The sequence below is a fragment of the Falco rusticolus genome, chromosome 8 (assembly GCF_015220075.1).
Source record: "Falco rusticolus isolate bFalRus1 chromosome 8, bFalRus1.pri, whole genome shotgun sequence".
In the NCBI taxonomy this organism is placed as follows: Eukaryota; Metazoa; Chordata; class Aves; order Falconiformes; family Falconidae; genus Falco; species Falco rusticolus.
Genome location: NC_051194.1, coordinates 14,719,376 through 14,743,044, shown reverse-complemented (window position 1 = coordinate 14,743,044; position 23,669 = coordinate 14,719,376).

Below are 23,669 nucleotides of genomic sequence, written 5' to 3'. Positions count from 1 at the left end.
GGGCTTTTCCATCAGCAATGTTTAGGCAAGTAAAAGTTTTCTGCGGAAATGACAAGATTTCCTAAAATGAGAGTCTGCAACAGAAAACGCGCATCGTTCGAAAAAAGTGATAACAAACATGCTTGTGTCTACACCAGACTTGGGTGAAAAATGTGATTTGTGTCTGTGTGTAGAACCAGTTACTGACAACTGCATTTGCCAGTGTTATGGTATAATTTCATCTTCTATTTAACAAATACCCACAAAAGTATTTTGCATGTAAATATTCATAAGGTGCAAATTAGTGGTTTCACAGCTCTCTTCCCTTTCTTTTCCTCCTACAGGCTGCTACAATAAAACCTCACTTCACAGAATCCCAGTTAAATGTAAGCATGGTCTCTCCCTTGATCTATGCTCATGCATATCACCTCTCCAGATTATTTAAAATACTGAATATTGAAGTGTTTCTGATGGCTCTGAAGCATGATGTACACATGTTGGTACTGATTTTCAGCTAGAGAAAATAATTGGAAATACCAGCATATTTTGGAAAAAGACTGAAAGAATAACTCAGTAGCCAGTTCAAAAATTGGAGAGTTAAAGGTATCACACTTAGCAGGTCTTTCTTGAAAAAGCATCTCTCAACATTGTGAGCTTCAGTCAACACCCTTGTAGCAAATCATATTTGTTTTACACAAGAAGACGCGTAGCTTGAAAATCTTTGGTATGCTATGCAGGAAAAAAACAGTCTCTAGCAAAAAAAAAACCCAAAAAAAACCCACAAAAACTGCCTCTCCCTTTTAAGCAAGGAGCATAAAAGAAACCTCTATGAAGAGAATATAAAATGTAGAGGTCCAGTTCAGAGTCCTGGCCCCCATAAAGTCTCTGTATTTGAAAACACTAAATCCTAATCCCGTACTTTAGCTTCCTTAAAGTACATTTGACCAAAAGACTGGTGCTCATTAACATGACACTGAAATCAGAAAACTTACACAGAACAGACCATATTGTAAGGAAATCCATCCTGACCTCAGTCCTAAAGAAACATTACCTTCAGCTACCACCACTGAGGAAGCTGTGTGTATAGATCATTACAAATACGGACTTACATGAAGACTATACACACAGTATTCTCAACACATAGGCATTGCATGTACATTTTATAAATGATCAAAGTTCTAAGAAAACAAAAATCACAATTTTTAAAATTAAAAAGATTTCAGTCCCAGACCCCTAAATTACTACTATTTAAGTATTTAATCTGCATACACAAATTCATCCCTATAATTTGCTTACAGTGAATGCATGCATGATATCTGATCCGTTTACAGCATTGTTGTATTTCTTACAATGAAAAAAAGAATTCCTAGGACAAAAGTCTACCTTGCAGCCAAACCGCTTGTGCTCGCACATGCTGCAGACCCTACACAGCCATCAGAGAGCACTTTGTCAGAACTGCAGAGAGGATGAAGGACAGCATGGAAGGAAACTTTCCATTGATGCTGCAGTCTCATCCTCGGGATGTTCTAGAGGTTTGTTTTATTTTGGTTTACATGCACTAGGAGAAAAGCAGCACCCATGGAACATTTGCCTGTTTACCTTTCTTCTCTTTCTCAATATTTTTCTCCATCTTCTAAAGTCATTAACACAGACAAAAGTTAAACATGTACATCAGCTCCAGGCAGGTGTAGAGAATCCCTTTAACAATTCCGCTGAAAACTCCGTCTGACTCACTTTTCAATGAGCCAGAAGGCAATTATTCTTTCCTACAAATACAGATGACACTGTAGTTCCACGTTCAAATTATTTTTCCCCAATTTGAAACCAATCGCCTGCATAAACAAATTCAATTTGCCGTATTGTTTTAGTCCACTAGTTCACCAATGGAGCTAAGTAGAAATGTCATCAATGTTTGAGTGATTGTTGGATATTATTTATTTGATACAAGATGAGCACTGAATGAATTGGGAAATTAATCAGCAAATGATATTATTACCTTGAATAAATTTAAGCTACTCCATGTGAAGCTATAGCTTATTGTTATATAACTTTGATCACTGGCTAAATGTACAAAGCCTACAGCTGTACAAAACCTCAAGAATGATCTTTATAAAAATAAGATTAGTGGATAATAGGAACAAGGTGGATGTTGGAGATGTTGCTGACATTCCATATTAAAGCCAGAAATTTTTATAAAATTGAGCTGAAATGTGATATAACAGGGAAGAAAAGGTGATGATCAATGCATTTCATTCATTCGAGTAGTCTGTTATTGACATTTTGTAGAATTAAAAATCATGAGAATGTTGCCTTTCACAAATTTGACTAGGAGTAGGATCATCTAATAGCATACTGAGAGAAGCCAGCCGGCTGGAAGTGCATAGTCGAGTGGAGAATTTTCTCATTGAAGCTGAAAATACTCTAAGCAGATACATTCTTCCCCTCTTCTAAAAGAGATTTAGGAACACACACCTCAGTGACAGGCATAAGCAGCACGTTCCTTCCACCCCTTTCGTTAGGGAAATGTTTGAGCCTGAGGGCACGGGAGGATGAATGTCCTGAACAGTGTGAAGATGTGGGGTTGAAGAGCTTGGAAAAGACTTGCAAGGAACCACCTGGTACCCAGCTCCCTTTGTTACTCTGTCTTCTCCAAACATTCTGACTGCAGGAGCAGACCATCACAGCTGATAATTAAAATTGTCACCTTCTATCACATGCAAAGCAAATCAATAGTCAAGCTTCCATAGTCAAGCTTCTCTACTATTTCATTGATTTCTCGACAGGCAGCCATAAAGCACAGTTCATTGCATTTTTGACCTGTTATCCAAAGCACTGGAGAGGGTTCCTAATTGCTCATTTATTAAATACATTTTATGTCTATCAGTAGGATATCCAAAAAAACATTGCTATCAACAGAAAAGACTTCATTATTCAAACACATATTCTGAATAGTTTTCCAGCCTCTATAATTTCCTTATTTGCAGCATTCTGTACTTCAGACACTTCTAGTATCCAAATGTTGCATTTCATCTTTCTTTATCTATTCGCAATAGAACCATCATAACTTATTATAAGTAACTCTGAATGGCAGACTTCTGAGGCAAACACATGATTTATAATTAAGCTTTAAAAAGACCTCTTACTTTTAACATTCAAAGTACTCTCAAACATTCTTGTAAGTCAACATATACTCTGCCTGAATATTGCAAAAGATGATAAGGTTATAAATAAGTCAGAAGATTATATTTTTTAAAAAAAAAAAAACCAACAAGTTTCTGGGTATTTATTGCAATTAAGAAACAAAGAGTTTGGTTGAAGGCAGTGACAGATTTGAAGGGTTCGCTGTCCTTGGGGTGCACGTTCATTTTTTCCTACAAAGATAATCCTGGGGGGCAAATAAAAATATTCTCTGTAGAACACATTCTTGTTCTCCTTAAGTAACAAAATTAATTTGATTAGGATTGCTTGAGTCTTATAGCTAAAATGGCTAATAAGTAAACATACCAAGGAATTCCTTTCATTTGGGGAAGGATTATTCATCCAGTTATGAGGTAACTGGTTTGCCTCCACACACCATCCTCATTACCAGCTGCTTTAACCATAAAATTCATAGCCACAGATACAGGTGTTTCACTTGAATCACACTGTTGCTTCAGTAAGCAAAACTAAATCAGTATCTTTGCAAGTAAAATTGGCTCAGCAACATTTACAGCATCATTTTTTTACCTTTAGGTACATATCCTGATAGGACACTGAACTCGCACCTCACCCCATCCCAGAAATATATAAATAAATGTTCCCATCCACAAACTTTGTATTTGGGGCTTTTTATTTCCCCTTTTCACATAATGAATAGCTTCATATATCACAATTAAGTCTTTCGTTCTTCCTGTACAGAATGTACAGGCATACTTACACCCATAAGCTTTACTAAGATTACTATATGGCTATATCATCTATATTTCTATATACTCATAAACCCACATATACAGGACAATAGTACAAATTAGAACTTTTCTATATAATATGCTGATAATATTCACCGATGACCACGTACTAAATGGTGGCCCTAACCGTGGTCCTATTTAAATAATTTCTCAATGAAAAGGGTCACTTATAAAAATGAATATTGACCTAGTGAGGTTAATTCAGCACAGTCATTGCATGTAGGGATAATAAGAAACTCTTCAGCTTAAACATACATTGATGGTTGAGATGAATGATTTTTTCATGCTAGGCTTATTTTATAGTTTTGCATTCTACACTATAACACAGGTAAACAAAGGAAACAGGCAGAACTGTATTTACCAAGCTGCTCAACCACGACCCTGCCAGGCTGGCTCTTGGGGTCACCATCTACCCACAAGCAGGAAACAGCACAGCACAGCTCTCCATCAGTACAGCTACAGGGAGCCCAAACTCTCGCTGCCTTCAGAACGGCTTTGCATCAGGACCATGCTATGCTTTGGTACATTCAGCCTTTTAATATGTTTTACAGTTCTTCATAAGGCTCCGCTCCACGCTAATTCTAGCCTTTTCTTGACACCATCAAAACTTGGCCCTTCTTTTAGGACAAACTAATCACAAAAAGTTTTCACCCCTAAATTGTAAAGGAGTCTGCAGAAAATTATCTGCAAAGGTGACAAGAGGCTTTTGTGGCAGAGCTGAAAGATTACAAAAAATAAATTACAGAAGAAACATTTTTAATAGACATGCTTAATGTTTTTATTGGTGAAAATGCTGAAGTGGCTGCCAATTCAAGTTTGCATCCAAATTGTCAAATGTAATTGCTTGTATATGTAACATAATAAAAATCTTTATTGTAAAAGTCTTAAAGAACACTAAGTAATATAACACTGCCTTTTACAGCATTAAAAAGAAATAATAGACTTGTGTCAAGTTATTGTATTTAGAGAAATGCAGAAAAACCATTAGATTTCATCAAAGACAGACAAATTGTTAAATGGTTTTTGCTGCTTTGATCTGCACAAAAGATACAAATCATTCCTTGGAACATTTTCAATTCAAACTTGCCTCCTTAAAATATGCTTTTCAAACTGTGCATTAAAATAAAAGCTATATTCAAATGCAAACACTCAAGTAATAATTTCTCCATGTTGATAATTGTATTAATCGGGTAGCAATCTGTGCATCTGTGATATTGTTGTGACCTCTTCATCTGAAAGCAACTTCTAATAGGCACTCTGAAAATTCAAGAGTCATTGACATGAGTGCAAGAATGTTCTATTTACAAAGAAACGTGTTCAGCTGGTAAACAGGAGAAAAAGAATTCAAGATAATCTGAAAGATGAAGCAAACAAAGTGGCATCAATTGAGGCATAATAAGAAAATGGAGTAGCAAAAACAACTTAAATGGCTCTCCTGCTGCCACAATCAGTCCAGTGTGAAGGTTTAACTTCTTAAGCAGAGCGTACTCCCTTCAAATGCTTTTATTTTAACCCTAGCACATCTGGAAACTGAGCAAGGGCATATTCTGTTTCCAAGAGAAATATCAGACAGGCAAAAACAAAACTAAAAACCTCCCACAAGTATACTGGAAAAAACCTCTGAAACATAATATCAATGCTTATTAAAGATAACTAAGTGAAAAACAGATTAGGGAGCGGGAAGGTTCTGGTGGAGATTCAAGGTTATTAAACAGAAGCTTTACTCAGGCATCCCCTTTGACAACCGCAGGAGGACAAGGGAGCATAAGGAAACTTCTGGAGAAAGGCACAGATCACATCCTGACTTTCTCTACTTACCTCCAAACTACAAATCAGCACAAAGAACAGTAGGTGAAAATAAAGGAGAAATGTATCACTATTTTAAAAAAAAAAGGGAAAAAAAGAAAGAAAAAAATGCTGAAGAAACAGTCAGAAGGATAACCTCATCCTTCATGTTTTGAAAATACAGCCTTATTTATCTATTTCATTTATGCAGAACAAGAAGTTCAAGATTTATTTTCTAAAACATTAGTATGAATGTCAGACCTTACATCTTCATAGTAAATAAAGTAAACCGTTCCTCATTAAAAAAAAAAATGATCTCCTAGCACATAGGAACTATGACATCATTTTGAAAAGGAATATTTTATCTGCAAGTAAATGCCACGCAACACCCCAAGCGTCCACAATAGTTAGCCTTTGAAGGGAAAGAGAAGGTAAGACTCATGCCACCTAACATTTAAGAACGTAACTTGGTTTACTCGTGAAGCTGGTCCCCTTCGCTGCATGGGCAGCAAATCCAAGAGAGTTACATCAGACTACTTGTATCGGTGCAAGAACTCACCTCTGTCTAGACCGTCCTCGCTCCTTTTCCTTTACTATGGTAAAGATATTAAGAAATAATCAGGTAAATAAATATTACAAAATTACATGCTCGTTGAGGCAGCAGCCACTCCTCATAAGTAAGAATGAACCTAGGACAATGGTGCCTCTTATTCACAACACAGTGTCCCCCTCCATGAGCTTTCTCTTTTAAATCCTAATCTGGTACCAACTTCTTCCACATGGAGCAGCAAATTTGGAGACCTAAATTAAAGCAGAATTCAAGAACAGATGCAGCAAGTAGTACGAAGGAGCGGGGGGTGTGTGTGTGTATTATAAAAAGACATAAATAGAACAGAAACGAGAAACATGAGAATTACCTTCTGAACACTACTTAGCTATTATCGGCGGTAATTTACTTCAGGCTTCACAGTAATAAGTTTAAATGCATGAGTTGATACACTCAAGAGTTTGAAGATCACCTCCAAGTTGCAGCTGTTAATGTTCCCTTTAATTTTCTGAAATAAAATCTTCAGTTCGAAACTGCTGATATTGCTATAAATGTGCATTCTGAAGATATACTAAATAAGACACTTTTGCTCTAGCGTCAAGCCTGCATATAAGACAGGTAGGATGTGCTGACGGTGATTAAAATCAGGAACTGTAAGGATGAGGAGCAGAGACTGTCAGTGCCTCTTTTGCATTTAGGAAACAGGCTCCCCTCCAGACCGTCCCTAGAGCAAGCGCGAACACGAGCCAGCCCTTAGCCGTATATATAGTCAACCCCTACAAGAGTCTGCACCATTATCAGTTTATGACTTGCTTATATGTATTACCATTATTCTTAGAAAGAGCTTATCTTCACTCCCTTCTGTGCCAGCTATTATCATCAAATTTTAACAGCTATGCTCAGCTCCTGTGCCTGAATTTGATTTCCTACTTCCTTGAACTGCTGCTATCTTCCCTACAAAGGAGAAAGAAGAAAAAAAAAAAACAAACAAACACATAAAGAAATGATCAATATAAGATGCAGGTTTCAAGCAGGGTTTCACAGTATCTCAGTGGTCAAATTGGACAGGGAGGGGCACACAGCTGGAAGACAGGAGGATTGATACGGATGGGGGATCAGCTGTATCCCCACCGCAGAATGTCCAGCCAAGGTACCTCACGGAGGATTCCAGCCGCTGGGCCCAATTTGAAACCTCTGCAGACATTTTCCTTTACAAGCACACACCTTGAACATTATCACACTTTTAAAAAACACTTATGACAAAAACTGAAAGAAGCTACAAGAGTCTCCCCTGACCCCTAATGCCTAAATATCAAACGGAAGCCTGGGCAGTGCCGCCCCACCTCCCACCACAGGCCCCTCTCTCCTGGTGCACTTGGCCCGTCACCGTCACTTCAAGCCATAGCAGCAACATTTGTTCCCCTTAGGCAGGCTCACCCATGCTTGAGACTTTCTCCATGCCAGTCCTTGCCCCAATGTTGCCTTAGCTGTACTCCTTCATCCCCAATAGAGCAAGTCCTCTCCTTAAGTTTTACAGTTTAAATATGTGTACAAATATAACTTATTCTCTTAACATTAATAACTTCTATTCTCAACTTGTATTTATTACACTTTCCTCATTAATCGGCCCTGGTGATTTGTGTGTCCCTAGTTTTGAATGAAACCCAAGAATTGTTACGAGGAAAAGAAGTCTAAAGCTTTGGAGCATATTTAAAGGAATAAAACCTGACAATGTGTATTTCCAGGAATGGTGACTTCCTCAAAACTGGTTGTGGTAACAAACCTCATTCTCTCAAAATGCCTCTTTGCCCAAAAAGTGACCAAGGTCAAGAAGTTCTTTCCCACTTAGTTATTTGAATTCCAGCCCCTTGTCCATATTGCACTTTGAGAAACCAATCCCAAGCGCTGTAACCCAGATGATTTCACCACAAAGCTGCAGAATGGAGCAGCAGAAAAAAGACACGTATTGGGGTAAGAGGTGAGAGCTGTATAAAGTTTCAGGAAACTTCATAAAGCTGCAGAATGGAGCAGCAGAAAAAAGACACGTATTGGGGTAAGAGGTGAGAGCTGTATAAAGTTTCAGGAAACTTCATGTTATTTCTTAGAACTGCTCAGCTAAACAAAGGGGAAGCAATTGCTCAGCTGACAGCAGGACTATGCTCTTTGCTCCAGCACCTAACAACAGGCTTCTCACTGAAACTCTTACATTTGAAGACTATGCAAAATACTTCAAGTCAATCTTTCCTTTGCTCAGCAGAGGCAACAGTGCCTTCTCATTAAAATGTGAGCTAGCACACAATATCTAGTTATGCTCAACATAAACAAGGGAGTATATACCAAAAGAAGGATTTCCACTCCTCCAATAAGAAAAAGAATGTTATGAACTTCAAATTTTGCATTAGGAGACTATGACATCATTACCATCAGTTAAATATGTGGCCGATGTGTTTCAATGAAATAAACACTTGAAAAGCTGAAAGAAAAAGGGTGGAGTTTATCCTAATTAATACCCATGCAGAACACAAGGAAATGGGATGGGCAGGGCAGAGCTGGGGAACATCCTGCTAAAAGGTTTTAGGTCATTACGAGAAAGTAAAGAAACAGCAGCCTATTCTCTAGGAGCCAGCCTCAGACTTCAGAATTACACTCCTTCATTTTTTTGTTAAATGATGCTCTAGAGAACTGTGGATAGAAGATGTGCAGAACACCAAGATTTTAACTAGAACAGACAAAGCAATAATGAAAATGAACTCAGGCGCTTAGAAAGCAGAGCTGAAAAGACAGGGAAATGAAATGGAAAAAGGAATTTCAAAATTATTGTGCAGTGCACCTTTGGATAACTACGGATTTAAGTGCTATCCCAATGAACAGAAACTTCATTAATCTTTCCTGACAAGTTACTTGTGACAAACAAAATTATGGCAATATTTCTGCTACTGAAGGAAACTTCCATAAATGGAAATGGCTGCAACAGAACAAATATGGTAAAATCCACCAAGAACACAATAAAATTGCTTTAAGCAACTGTAATCATAAATATCTCTCCTGCAACACTATTTTCTCCCCCAGTGCTAAGCTTTATGGGGCATATCAAATGGAGCACTGTTGCAATGGCATTGACCCTAACAGGGCTGATGTAAAACTGCATAGTGTCTGCCCCTCCAGTTGTGTCTGGTTTTCCTTTTTTTAAAAAATATTCTCTTCCCCCATATTTAAGGTGCTGTTCGCAATTTAGAAAAGCAAAAAGTTTTCATTTCTTTTCAACCAGAAAAGAAGGCTACTTATATTCTGATATGATTTTTCTACTTTTCCTCTTAAGTGTTCCCTTAGGGTCGCATCTCCAAGATGGGGCTACAACAGCAGCAGGGGAGGGCAGGAGCAAACCTCGCCACTTGGCAGTTTGAAGAGGACACTGCCTCTCAATCTTCCTCCTCCTCCATAAAACAGAACAGATGCTTTTAAGGCAAAACCTTCAGCTTGCTCTTTCTCCTTGAACTTGCTGCCAGTGGGAAAGGAGGAATGGATGGCATGGAGAAAAAGCCAATGTGCATCAGATAAAAGGGCCAAAACCAGTTTCATGTCCTCCTCTCCTGTGCCAAGGAAACAATCTGACAGGATGGCTTTACAGTTAAGTCATTAGAAGGTGTCTTGCATTTCATTCTGTATCAGAGGCAAATTTCCTCTTGACAAATGACCCTTTGCTCATGCCATAAATGAAAACAGCATCTGGTCTCTTTCTTATGCAACAAAGGGACCAAAAATTAACGGGTTACTTCGTGGGGATGCAGACAATGTTTATTTCATCACAGTGATACTTGTTTGGGTAAAAGCTTGTCAGCTTTTCTGCTTCTCCTTCCATTTCAGGGAAGTTTGCTTTCTTGCCTTAGAGCCAATACAGATACGGCCCCCCCCCACCCCCCATCAGAGCCCCAAGCTGCCCTGCCTGAGGGAAGGGGGGCTGCAGGAGGAGGGAGAGTGTGGGGTCCTGCACGGTGGTAAAAGCAGCCAAGATGCTGTCAGCAATGGGTGCTTTTTCAGGTTTTTGAGGCATTGGGAACAAGCGCAGAGGTGATTTCTCATTTTGTGGATTGCAGTGAGAGTATCCTTCCCATCTGAGAAGCCTTCTGAGCTTCAAGCCACCTCTCAAGTTTTATTAAATGGAACTTCTTTCCACAGTGTGCACCTCACAGAATGGAAATTTATTATCCATGGCCCGTAAGGAGGTGACGGGATTTTCTGTTCTGGTAAGGAGACACTGTATCAATGTCCTGTTTTCAGGCCCTCATTTGTTAACTACTGCACACTGAATGCATTTCAGTCCCTTTCCGCCCTGCGACCTCTTAAAAGCAGTAACAAATAACAGATTTTCTGCAGGAGCCATCTAATAGTTTTTCTCCTTAAAGTCAGTTCATTTTGATTTCTCCAGATCTAACTTACCTCTTAGGAGATAAATCCTACATTTAGAAGACCACACCTGAGACAGCATAGCGAAAGTCCAATTTTCCCATACTTTTCCTTCGTGAATTAAAGTGTATTTTATATTGGAGGTTTAAATGCAATAACAATTTCAGTTATATATCCTACAGATTTTGCTTGTCATGTTACAATGCAAAAAACATGGAGAGCAGCAAGACTTGGGTTTTCACTTAGATTGGGCATAAAACTCAATACTAATAGTTTTTATAGGCAATGGGGAGGGTGGGGGTGGGTCAGTGATGACACAGACAACACCACAGCTAAAGAAGAATCCTTTTTTTTAAGAAAAAAGACAACAAACCTTCAGACTGAGACCCTGTATAGTAACCATGGCCCACAGAGAGGACTCAACAGCAGCAGGCACCCATCCATTGCTGCTTTCATATGACATTAACATTTTAACTGCTTCATGGCAAGTGGGGTATAGCTACGAACACACCACCTTCAAGGAGCAGGTCATGGTGTCTATGTCTCAAGTGAGTACACATTAAAAGAAATTTAACCTCTTAATTCACACAAAAGCACCTAAACAAATAAACATTTGCCCTCCTAAAAGTATAGATTTTTACTTTGTATAAAACAAGGCCAACATTGTGTGGGTTGTTTTAGGAGAAAAAGAATCTAATTAGAACATAATTTTTACTGAATTAAGTGTGAGGCAGGGCAGTTCATTTAACTGAATAAATGTAACATCATTTAATTGAATAAATGTAACAATAAAGAGAGCTCCAAATACCAGATCTTGGTAAAACAGTGTTTACATTAGCCCCTCATATTAGCAACTGGAAGACAAATCAATCATGAATTGAGAAATGCTCGAGCAGGCTGACCCCAGGAAGCTGAGGGCAGTGGCACAAATGCACATTACGCATTCTGCAGGGCTAAAGCGATGCAAAGTAAAAATTCTGAAGTTATGTAAATAAATTATAGTAATGTTCTCCGACAGCTTGTATTAAATAAGATTAATTTAGCAAGCATAAAACATTCAAGGGACTTATTCCACCCGTGTATCCCTATGCATCTTACGGCACCAGGCAAAACTTCACAGCCAAAGACGATTCCACAGGCTGTAAGCCCACAGAGGCGAGCCCCACAGCTGGGTGCTCAGCAGCGGCAAGGCTCTTGGGGTGCCGCTGGAAAAGCTCATTTCTGAGACAGCCCACCTGATCGACATCTGAAACACCCGCTAAAAGGCGACACCCTGAATTGTGCAGAACTACTGAAAAAGGCAGAAGCTTGGGAAGTGAAGCAGAGATTTCTTTGCCTTTCACATGGATGTAAACTGACTACCAAATAGGCTTACACGTTGTCCAATCTGTAGAGCAGACAAAGCAAAGAACTTTAAAATAATTCAGAGGAAAAGGAACTAGTTTTGCAAAATTCAAGATCCTTCCCCACCCCCAGCTTTTTTTTTTTTTTTTTTAAACCATCTTCTCTCACAATCAAGACCTCAAACACAGTAAACCAAAACTCCACCAGGAAATAGCAGCAGAGGAACACATCTTCATAATTAACAGTGATCTTCCCATTTTTGTGTAACATTGCAAAAAGCTTCCTAACCTAGGACTTTTAGGGAAAAACTGATAAAGTTTCATAAAATCCCACCATGAAAAAATTCATCTTTTGTCCTATTCTCCCTCTTCTGTTCAGCTTGGCATCCAGCTCCCGGAACTTGCACTCTCTGAATCTGCTTTTATACACAAAAGCGTGTATTTCTGTAGCAAGAACAAAGAACCACATAGATACACATATGCCTACTGCTACAGAAAAAGGAGAGCAACCCACTGAACTTTGACCTTTCAAAACTCAGCCCTAAGCATTTTACCGTCAGAAAAAAAAAAAAGAAAAACAACCCAATGAAGAATGAATTTTATTGTAGGGATTGTGTATAATAGTTTTCAGTTTATAAAACAATGAAAGAGGGAGATACTTTCATTAAAGGGTAAGTGTAAAAAAGGTTTGCAAACCTCAGAATTACCCTAGCCGTGGATGAGACAGAAACTAAAGATGTGGAGACACTGAAAGCAGCACTCCGTCCAAACCCATAAGCCATTCATTCCACAATATATTACCACTTCATAAGACACTAGACTAAGACTGACTTTATCCAACTATCTGTTTGCAGGCACGACTCTAGCAAGCAAAATTATTCTGCTCTTGTTAAGTTTAATCTTACTTCTTAATCTTCATTTCAATTTTCGTCTTAAATTTCCAGCTTTCAAGTACCAAGCTAAAGTGATTTGATGCTTAGTGCTTGACAAATAAACAATGAGTCTGTGAATTAGCCCACATGTGATAAGGCAATGATCCCATTATTTCTAACATTCTTATAATCAGGCAATGATTAAATTATTTCTAATGTCCTTTGCGTGAATGCAAAAATACACTAAAAAGATCCTTAACAAAGCTCCCCACCATGTTTTTTTATTAAATGCTCTTAATTTGAGTATTTTATCACATGATTACACTAGCTGGGCCATAAGAGCTTATTTTAATGAGAATGGGAAGAGCTCAAACAGTGGGTGTTCCACATATCTCTTTGACATCTTTACAGCCTTTTGCCATTTTGAGCCTGATTAGCTGAATAGCAACCGTTAGGAAGGTCGAATAACACTTTTTAAATATTCCAAATCTTTGGATAGCACTCAGTTTATTTTCTCAGGGAACAGACTGAAACAAAGACTTCCACTATCTCCACCCCAGAACACAGCACAGCATAGCATAGCATGGGCAACAAAATAAAGATCTGACACTCAGCTCACTGCCAGCATCACTGACATTTCTATTTACAGAGATCTGGACTCATAAATGTATCCAAAGACTTATCTTAATATCAGGTCCACATCAGAAGTGTGAGCAGTTCCAGTTAAAGAAATGGTGTAGGCAGTATCGTTTCACCCTGTGCCTCCAGGGCACTGCTATTGATAGCAGACACCTATTAGAGTGCTGAGAATCCACATGAAATGCCATTTAACAACCTATTTTTATTTAAAAAAAAATAAAAAATAGAAAAAATCCTCCAGATATTGAGCTTGCAGAACAAAGAAGTGCATTAAAAGCACTGATAAGGGTATTAAAAGGTAATATTTGATGTATGCCTATCTGGTACGTTAATAACGAATCTGGCTGTGATTTGAGTTGCACTAGTTAAAATTACATATTTCTCTTTTTCCTTGAATCAGAGGAGACAGTTGCAGGAAGAAATCAATATCTAAAGCTTACAAAGCAAAAAATCTTCTTTAGGCGCTAAGATACCATGGTGATAAAGGCCATGAAATAAAGGTCAGAAATATATAAAATAGACATTAGATGCACAGAGACATTTGTAACGTATTGAAATTAGTAATGCCTTGTTCTTACAGAGGTTTGCCCCAAGAGCTACTCCTGCCAGCATCACACCCCTTCTTCTTTCCGTCGGCCCACGGGCACGCAGCACGTGTCAAAAGCGAGCAGGCTTGCCTGACTTGTACCTTGTGACTCGTGGGAAAGGGATGGGGAAAACTGCACAGCTGGCACTCAAAACAAGCAAACACAACTTTATGCCATTCGCCCCGCCATCCAGCCCTGAGGCTAACCACCGCCCATACGAAAATACTCTTCCAGAGGAATTTGGGGATGCCTCTGTAGACAGCAAAAGGAAATGGCTGAAGGTTTCCCAACTCACCAGGAGTTTCTGAGTTCTTGCAGCCCTTTGGACAAGGTGGGGAATGGAGGAAGCAACATGAAGCCAGACATATCTGAATGTGCTTTCCCACCGGCTATACCTCATGCATACCCAGCACTTGGACACCCATCCTGAAATTATCACTGTCTAGCCAACAGAGAAGACAATTACAAACAGCAAAACGCACTGCTCCCGGCTATCACAGTAAAATACAGACTAAGCAGAACAGTCTTCTCCAACTGATAAGCCACGTGCAGTTTGTTTCAATGAGCAGAAAGGTTGCAGGACACTTTCAGATACCTGGTCTGGCTGTGTTCAGACCACACTGAAACTGAAGCAGCACAGACTGTATAATTATCAGCTTCTGCCAAAATTAATTTCCTTCTCTAGTGCTGAAAGAAGGCCAACTGGAATAAGTCTTGGTCAAGTCATTTTTTCACCATATGCCTAATTGCTACAAGGATGTACACATGTGATCTTGCTGCTGGTCATCTGTTTAGACTTCATTACATTTACATACATTTATACTTCAGATAAAAGTCCAGAAAGAGGTTACAAGGCAAATTTTAGGTGGAACTAACAAACATAATCTGTTTCATTGTCCCACAGTTTTCAGACCTAGTTAAACAGTCGTCCTGCCAAGCCAGCCCCCTGTCTCTGAGGGATGAAGGAGATCTCCAGAAAGTAAGTCTGTAACGTTTTATTGAGAGACATGGAGAAAACATGGAGAGATGTGGAGGCATGGAGAAGACGGCACGTGTTTGTCAGCAGTTGAAACAAACTGGAGAGGAATTTCTTGTGCTTATACAAATGTACTCGGGGTTTAGATTGTCATTGGTAGATAGGACTAATCCCTGGCTTCTTCACATTTGCCTACAGTAATTTTGTTGTATTAAGATGAGAGGAAAATCTTAAATGTGTTTGCATCATCAAAGAGCAAGAAAAGGGTCCAAAAAGAGGTGTAAAATTATAGAGAACTTGCCTTACTGATGTTTCTGTGAGGAAGGTGTTAGGAGAGGTGTCCCCTGACCCTCGCATCAACTGGTGCCACGTCTCTTGGGCTACAATAACAGCCCTTGCATGGGGAAGGCCAAGCAGGAAAGCTGTTGTCAGTCTGATTTCCCTGGCAAGCTGCTCTATGCCTGTAGTTTGCCTTTGGTGGACATCCACTTTAAAGGAGAAATGGGCAGAAAGCAAGACTGGAAGAAAGCCTGCAGGAAAAGACAAAAGCGAACTGGAACGAGAAACAGAGATCAGTGCAAAGGGGAGGAGTGTTACAGCAGTAACAGGGATCAGCACATGCAAGCAGAGTAGGTAAACAGGGATAACCAAGAAACGGAAAGACAAATCAAAGCCAATTGAGAACTATCACCAATTCCTTTGTATTGCCTCTCTGCAGACTACAGAACAGGAGGGGAAAGAAAACATTGCCAAAGGACTTCCCTATTTTTTCTCAGGTAAGAGTGGGTGAATTGCCTTTTGAAATATATAACATACTTCTCCATTCCTCCCAGTCTCTGTTCTCACCGTTCCTAAAGAGAAGTTGTATTTATCATGACTATATGACAACTCTGAAGGAATAAAATTTACATTTTGTGCCCCAAGCACTGAGGGTGGCAGAACATACTGATGCAAAGAAAAGAGATCATTTTGAAACATGCAGAAAATAAATGGAAAGCATAGGAGAATAGATAGGAGGTTACATTTACTTCTGAAAAATTAAACCATTATGAGTCTGAAGAGTTTATGTGTGGGCTCCACTAAAGTTCAGACAAGAGAAGGAAAAATAAACAGCCCATTGTATCATCCAACATGTGAGAGTCCTGCCAACAGAAAAAATGGCCTTTCTCTTTCATGCATACAACTCTTCTCTCCACACCCTTTTAGAAGAAAGGCGATACTGCTAAAAAGACAAATATTCAGTGGGCTCCTAATCAAAGATGCCCTTGCACCACTAGCTCAAGGGTCCAGCACTTGCAGAATGGTGCGCAAAGCATTGCTTTCCTTGGCCTGTGCTAGTGCAGGTGCTATTTGTGAAAGTGTCATAGCAGTACTGGAACCATGAAATCCTTCCCAAAAATAAATTGTTCCCTATTAGCAACATCTCTCGAGCTTTTATGTTACAATCCCAGAAATTTTCCCCAGCAAGCTGCCCCATATAACAGCCCCTGCAGTCAGACAGGTTTGCCTACAGCCAAACAGGTACAAAACAAAGAACTTGCCCTTGCCTTGCGCATAAGGAAATTGTATTTCTGCAGACAAGCGCCCTTCATTTTTCATGAGGGGAATAAAACCACCCAAATCCTTTAGTCTCCATGAAAGAGCAGTAAGCATAGTTGTCATTTTGCAGCAGGATGCTGAGCTGCAGCTGAAATGGCTGCCAGGGCTCTAGGCTGCATTGCCACCATCCCCACTCACCTGTTTGAAATCACAGAGCAGAGAGAACACCGTCCTAATGGTTCAGAACTAAGTATGCACACAGTCACATTATTTTCCACTAGCGAAGCAAAGCCCTTTCATCAAAAGTGATGTCGTGAGTGGTTAAATGCATAAGTGAGGGCACAACTTAAGAACACTCCCCAAAAAAAAGTTTAATGATATGAATGTTCTCAAGCGGGAAGTCAATACATCTTCACTGTATTACCTGGCATCCAGCACTGGGGATAATAAGACAGAAGACACTGCAGAAGTGGTCTGGAGCTACCGGCATCAATGGATTGCTGCCATTAAAACAACATTTATCAGGGCACTCTGAAAGGGAGTGATTTGACAGCAAATGACTGGCCCTTGGCAAGATTCTGGGTCAGAAAACACGCAAAAGTGGCCGACAGCCACATTCCTACCCACACTACTCAGCTGGCAATTATGACAAGCAGCAAAGTAGTTATAACAGTCTTGTCTCGTTCCCTCCAGAATGTAATTCTGCCACCATGCCCATTTGCTCTGTCCTGGGAGTGCTTCATCTGAACAGCTCTGCAAAGAAATGGAGAGGACAAGAAGCTTTTACCCGTAGGACAAGATAAATCCAGTATCAGAATCATTTAATGAGGACTACAAATCCTACTAAGTGCTTTTTCATTTATAAGCCTTAGATAAAGGGGCAGGAGAAAGTATGGTTCCCCTCCAGAATGCTCCACACAAAGACAATGCCAATTTTGGCCTCATGACAGTATGTTAATACAAGAGGATCTGTAATAAAGCCTTTAGGAAGAACACCACAGAGTATATGTTTTAGTGATTATGCTGCAAGACTGGTATGCTTTAGCAGCATAATTCCCCACCACTATAGTCATGCTTCAGTGAGGTGCACTCATTTTCCCTTGATAACACTCTAACAGTATTATTCCCTTCCTTTTATGCTGTGCAATAAACAGGAGTTTCAGTTACTTGATTTGGCAGATGCTGGAGCTAATGTATATCCTGCAACTAAAAACGAAGAATACAACGACAACCCATTTTCCCTCCAGGTTAACTTTACTTCCCTCTCCTTCACGACCCACCCAAACTATTGCTTAACAGGCAGCCTTCAGCAGGGGCACAGCCTCAGCTACAGGATTCCTAACCCATTCAGGGCTTAACATCCTGCACAGAAGCTCCACAGTGCTTCTGTAACTCGAAGAACCTTTTGAACAACATGTATACATCAGACTTTACTTTTACACATTATTTCAAAATGAATTTCCACTCTCTAGGATAGCCCTGAATGAAGAGCAGGTGAAGAGCCATGTGCTTGCATGCCAGCTGTCTGGAGTAAAGCAATTATGTTCACTGTTCCCTCTCAAAAAGGCAAAAATCCTCACTACCTTTTCTCAGAGCTCCTCACAGCCTTGCTTTCCCGTTTATTGGCCAGGAACAGCTAGCAGCCAGGCACCTCTGTACCACCTAAGGTGCCGAGCACATGCTTCTCCTTGTCAGCTAACAGAGCAGGAGTGGAGGTCTCCCCTTTGGCCTCAGTCTCCCCAGCAGCCACGCCAGCCCTTCCCAGGTCATTTAGCTCACAAGAGCAGGGACCCAAAATCCAGCGGTACGACTGTGAACTTAAAAAACAAGCAAAATTCTTTCTTTTACCTGCCAGACAGTGCAATGAGAAGTAAGAAAAGAACATTTATCTGCAACTTCTCCACCGCCAGAATCTGTCAAGAGGAACCGAATGCTATGAATATAGTCTACAATCAGATGAACTGTGATAGTTCTTTTTGTAGCTATAACCAGTGTTTGTTTGTCAGTTTGCACCTCCAGCTTGCTCTACAGTCCTCCAAAGCAGAGAGAAATAACTTGCTAGTAGCTTTAACCACACGTTAGTTTGTGTTATCAGCACAGACACGTTGAACTAGCGAACCATGGACACTTACCCTCTTAACCCACTTACAAACACTGTAAGAGCTGATAAGAGACTTGCTATCCAAACTGATAGACAGCAAATGTTTATTTTTCCTCTCCCAGATGCAGCAGGGTAGATTACGTTGCATTTTGCTGTGTAGTGTCACTGCTGTGATGTAGCACAGTGTCACATCACAACAGGACATGATGAGGGGCAGCATAATGGCATTTGAGATGGGCAGCCGGATTTGCTAGAATTCATATTCCAGTGAGCCCTCCCAGCTGATGCCTATTTAACATCTATAGTCTCTCCATCAGTCAGTATCATGCTGACAAAGCTATACATACATTTTCTCTTTACATATGTATGCCTGTGTGAACTAACAGCTATCTGCTTCAGCAATCTGCCTCAGCGATCAATCCTTCTTCAAACAGTTCCCCACAACATATGAACAACTACATCTTTACACTCTGCTTTACTCCATCACGACTACAAAAATTCTTTTATGATGACTAAATTGGCCTTTTAGTAGAACAGGTTCATCTGCTGGAGGGGGGGGGGGTGACGGGAGGAAGACACCAATTGTGGAAGTGAAAATTATCAGACAGAAAGAGACTTTGCACCTTTTAAAAAGGTTCTTAATCACAGAAGTAAGTCATCCTCAGCACTTGAGAATCTGAGAAAAAGCTTATTACATAAAAAAATGCTTGACAAATCTGGTACCTCAGGTTTCCCCTTGAATTCCCAAAGCGGACTAGAATTACTGGAGTGCACAACAGAGCTGTGCAGCAACAGCTCTTCAGACAGGAGCATTCCTAATTACAAACCCTAAGAAAAGCAGAAATGTATTTCCACCCCTTAGGAATATGAAAGAGATAAACAGAAAATGTCAAGAGAGACTCAATGAAAGTTGCCATCATTACTGTGCTATCACCTAATATGAACTCTTTAATACAACTAGGTAAGTTTTTGCTTGCAACTTAAGGTGATTATCAAAGACCTTCCACACACATGCAATGTTCACAAAAGGATTTCATATATATTTCACAGCCTTGAATCTGCAAATTCTTTTGGAAACGAATGTGCTGCTTGTGTTAAAGCACAGCCTCCATCCGGGTTAACCCCAAGGAAAGAATACCACTCAGCTTCACCAACACAGAGTCAAGCTGGAGAGAGCCACATCCACTTGTCTCACAAGTCTGGAGGATATGACTCCAAAAATGCTTATACTGGCGAATCCTCGCTTAACAATACCTCTTAAACCAGCCTGCAATTTTTCACTGGCAAAACAAAGTTGTCTACTAACTTTTCCAACCTGCTCTCCTGACAATGCGTTAGTTAATAACAAAGCTGAATTACAGGCTTTTTACAAAAAAAATGTAGTTTAAGTTTGAATAAGATAAAGGCACTGAAGGTGTGTTGATACCTCAGTTAAAGGTTTCCAAGATTCCCATCCTTAGAGGAAAATGGAAGCCTTTCATCGGTTTTTTTCCCCCTCCCAAAACAGTGAGTGGTAATATGGCTTATGGGGTGATGCAAAGATATCCCAATTTCTTGAATTCATTTCTGTAGATTCCTCACTACAGAATGGCTAGCAAAGTGAGAACATAAGGGCAAATCATATCTCTGTGGGAATAAGAAACACATAACTGAATCTGCTCAAACTAGCACAATGATGAAAAATGACAAAATTTGGGGTGAGTTTTTTTCCCTGAATAAATGAACCCTGAGTTTCCTGATCTGCCACAGACTTGCTGCAAAAGGCTTACAAAAATCACATCTAAAAGTTTTGTCCAGCCTGGAATAAAAAGCCTTGATTGACAGCAAAAGTAGGTCTTTGCTAGCAATCAACATGTTTTGTTTTTCAGCCTCTCTGCATTTTGTGGACAACAGCCCAGATTCTGGTAGATCATTTCATTAGGGGAAGCTCGCAGTTTAACTAAACATGGCTTTCTCAACAGAAAATTGGTATCAATCATTTCACATTTTTTAGGCAGACCAAATGATTCATCTTCAGGAAATCTGTATGATAATGTAGAGTTACAGCTGATCAGACAAAATTAAAGGAGCAAATCACTTGATTTTTACCACTTACACTATTGTATCTTTGCACGCATACAGGAAAAAAAGAAAACAAATCCCAAAACAAGTCTTAAGTTCCCTTACTTTCCTCCTTTTTTCATCATGAAGTTAAACTTCAGATACATCCACTGAGACCCATTTATCTGCAGAAAGGTAGGTATAGTTCAAGCTACAGCCAACTAGCATGACTCAGCTACGGCTTCACGAAATTTGCTGTTTTCTATTCACAGCAGCTTGCACAAACCCTTTTGTGGCCGTGTTTTAGCTGGAGTTCACTCCCAGCATCCTGCTTAGATCCAGTGAGTGTGAACAAAACAGCTTATTTCTGCTGGGGGTCGAAGAGAAAGAAGAAAGGAAAAAGGAGCTTTACTAATAAAGTTATAAATAGTTCAATAGTCAAAAAATCAAGCCAGGTTTGCCAAAGCAACCACATTTGTTCAGGATTTGACTGTTGGTATCACCTCAGGCCTCAACAAACACTTGAAAGGACAATTTTGGTTCTCTAAACTCCGTTAAACTCAATAGCGCAAAGGGCACAGCTTGTCCCCTGGAATAGTTTTAAATAAAGAGGCCTTAGTCTCTTTTCTAATTTCAATAGAAATATAACCCTCACCTAATCCTACTAAATTATTCCACCAATTAACCGAATCTACATTTGGACAATTTTCTACAAGATATTACCTAGGTAAGTAAATAACTATACCTGAACCCTCCCATTCTGGGGTGCTCACTCAGGTCTCTTATGATGGTCCTGCACCTTCTCAGGTTTGGAACACAATGGGAGCAAACTGCTGTTAGGAACCACCAGGGCTTTAGGAAACAGGTGAGTTCGATCTAATCAACATTCAGTGCTGTTTCCTGCCCACACCTGACCACAGTGGTTTCGTTTGCCCACAAAGTGGGGCAACGCAGTGACTCCGTTTGAAAGATGAGCTTTAATTTCCTCTCCGAATGAGAATTTTTGCTCCTACCTAAAAGAAACAAAAAGGGTCCTGTCCCATCCCCAGCATCTGCAATTTTCTTTGCAGTCACTGTTTTACTTAGCCAAAGCATTGCTGGGTCAGACAGTCACTTTAAAATTAGAAGAAACCAGGTGCTTTTTATATAAACATAATTAAGCAATTTAATGAAAATCTGTTGAGTCCATCTCTCTGAGAATATGCAGGGCGCAGCTTGCTGTATTTTTTGCTTGGTTTTGAATGCACGCTGCACTTAAGTGTAACTTTGCTGTCACCAACAGGTTGCTATGAGAATTAAATATTTTTCATTTATTTTTTTATTTCATACCTCGGGCTAAAAATAAGAATGTGACTCAACCAGATTTCGTCTTAGTGAGTATTGTTTTAGTTTGTAAGTAGTCCTGTTAACTTTGATGTGATTAATATGAAGTAGTTAGTAATCTCTGGCTAAAAGGGGTAAATCTGGTATAGGAAAGCAGATTAAAGTTGCTGCTGTTCCAAACATCCCAGATAGAGAACATAATTAAATAATGTCTGATTTTCAAATTGTAACAGAGAGATGCATCACACAGTATGTCACTTCTGGTTTTTCAGAGAGCTTATTCTTCTTTTATTGTGAACAGAATCAACTCTATCCGCTGCATGAGGCAATTGATTGGCTCCAATGTAACTGGATGTTATGCCAGCCTTCACTATGCTCCTACTCAATATGTCATGTAAAATGTGCTGAAAACTGGCTGACCTGCCTGTCTGCCTGGTGTTTATAAGGAGTTTGTCTCCATGGTATTTCAGTTCTTTACCTGAAAACAAAACAGGAGATGCAGGAAGCCAAGGAAACCTTGAAAGGAAAGCCGTAACAGTGATATACTCAAATCAGCTCTGATGGCCCAGACGCAGCCCTGAGAGGCTAATGACATATCAGTGCTCTCACCCCGCTTCCTGAGAAGCCCTGGGAACGCCACAATTCTCTCCCTGCTTCCACCTTCCTCAGGGTATACACGCTGTTCTCCCTTCATCGTCAGCACATAGCACACAAGGAGGCTGAGCTGCTCAGCAGCACGCTGCCCCGAGCCTGACCCACCTTCACCGCCTCCACCCCGTCCAGCCTGCTTCCTCCAGGGCTCGTTAATACCACAGACACAAAAAGAGAGAGCTAAGTCTTGAAATGCTCGCAGAAAAGTGTATGATAGCAGCTGTGCACAAGAGATCAGAGAGTTATTGGAAAGCTGAAGGAACGTGCTGCGGATGGAGGCAGGCACTGGAGAGCACTGGGTGTTTGGATCCAGGGCTCCATTTGCTGCTGCTGCGGCCGAGCTAAATCACTCTTCGGAATTGAATCGTGCCTTTGTAGCTGGGACAGCTCAATTTGTCATGAGTTAACCTGGTGTTTTGTCCGTGGCCTAAGTACCTTTTGTACAGAGTGCTCACTTTATCATGCACATAAGGGTTGAAGGACCACAGGAGCAAAACAAAAAGGCTGGGGAAAAAGTCTTAAAATCTCACTTGCTTTACTCACTCATTTTGGATCTAATCTAAGTTCAAGTAAATGATAAGATAAATGATACCACTCTGTGGTCCCCAGTAAGAGACGCAAGCCTTCTTCACATGGCTTTATTTCAGCAATGTCTAAGGGCATGAAAAAAGAAACTTCCAGAAATCTGGGCTCATATTTAACTTAGCTGGGAAATTTAAACCACCTGCTTTGCTTCTAGGGGTCTAGCACAAATAGAAGGGGGTAGAGTGACAGGATTTGTGGGTTTCTGCAAGTCTCATTACAGGCTCAACAGTTTTTATAAAGTTAAACTGGGATCAGAGCCCTCAAATGCCAGGACTATACAACAGCTGCTTCTAATTCTGTTTGTTTGTTACTGGCTTCTGTGAGTAGTGGTGCTAAGAGAGTCCTTGCATA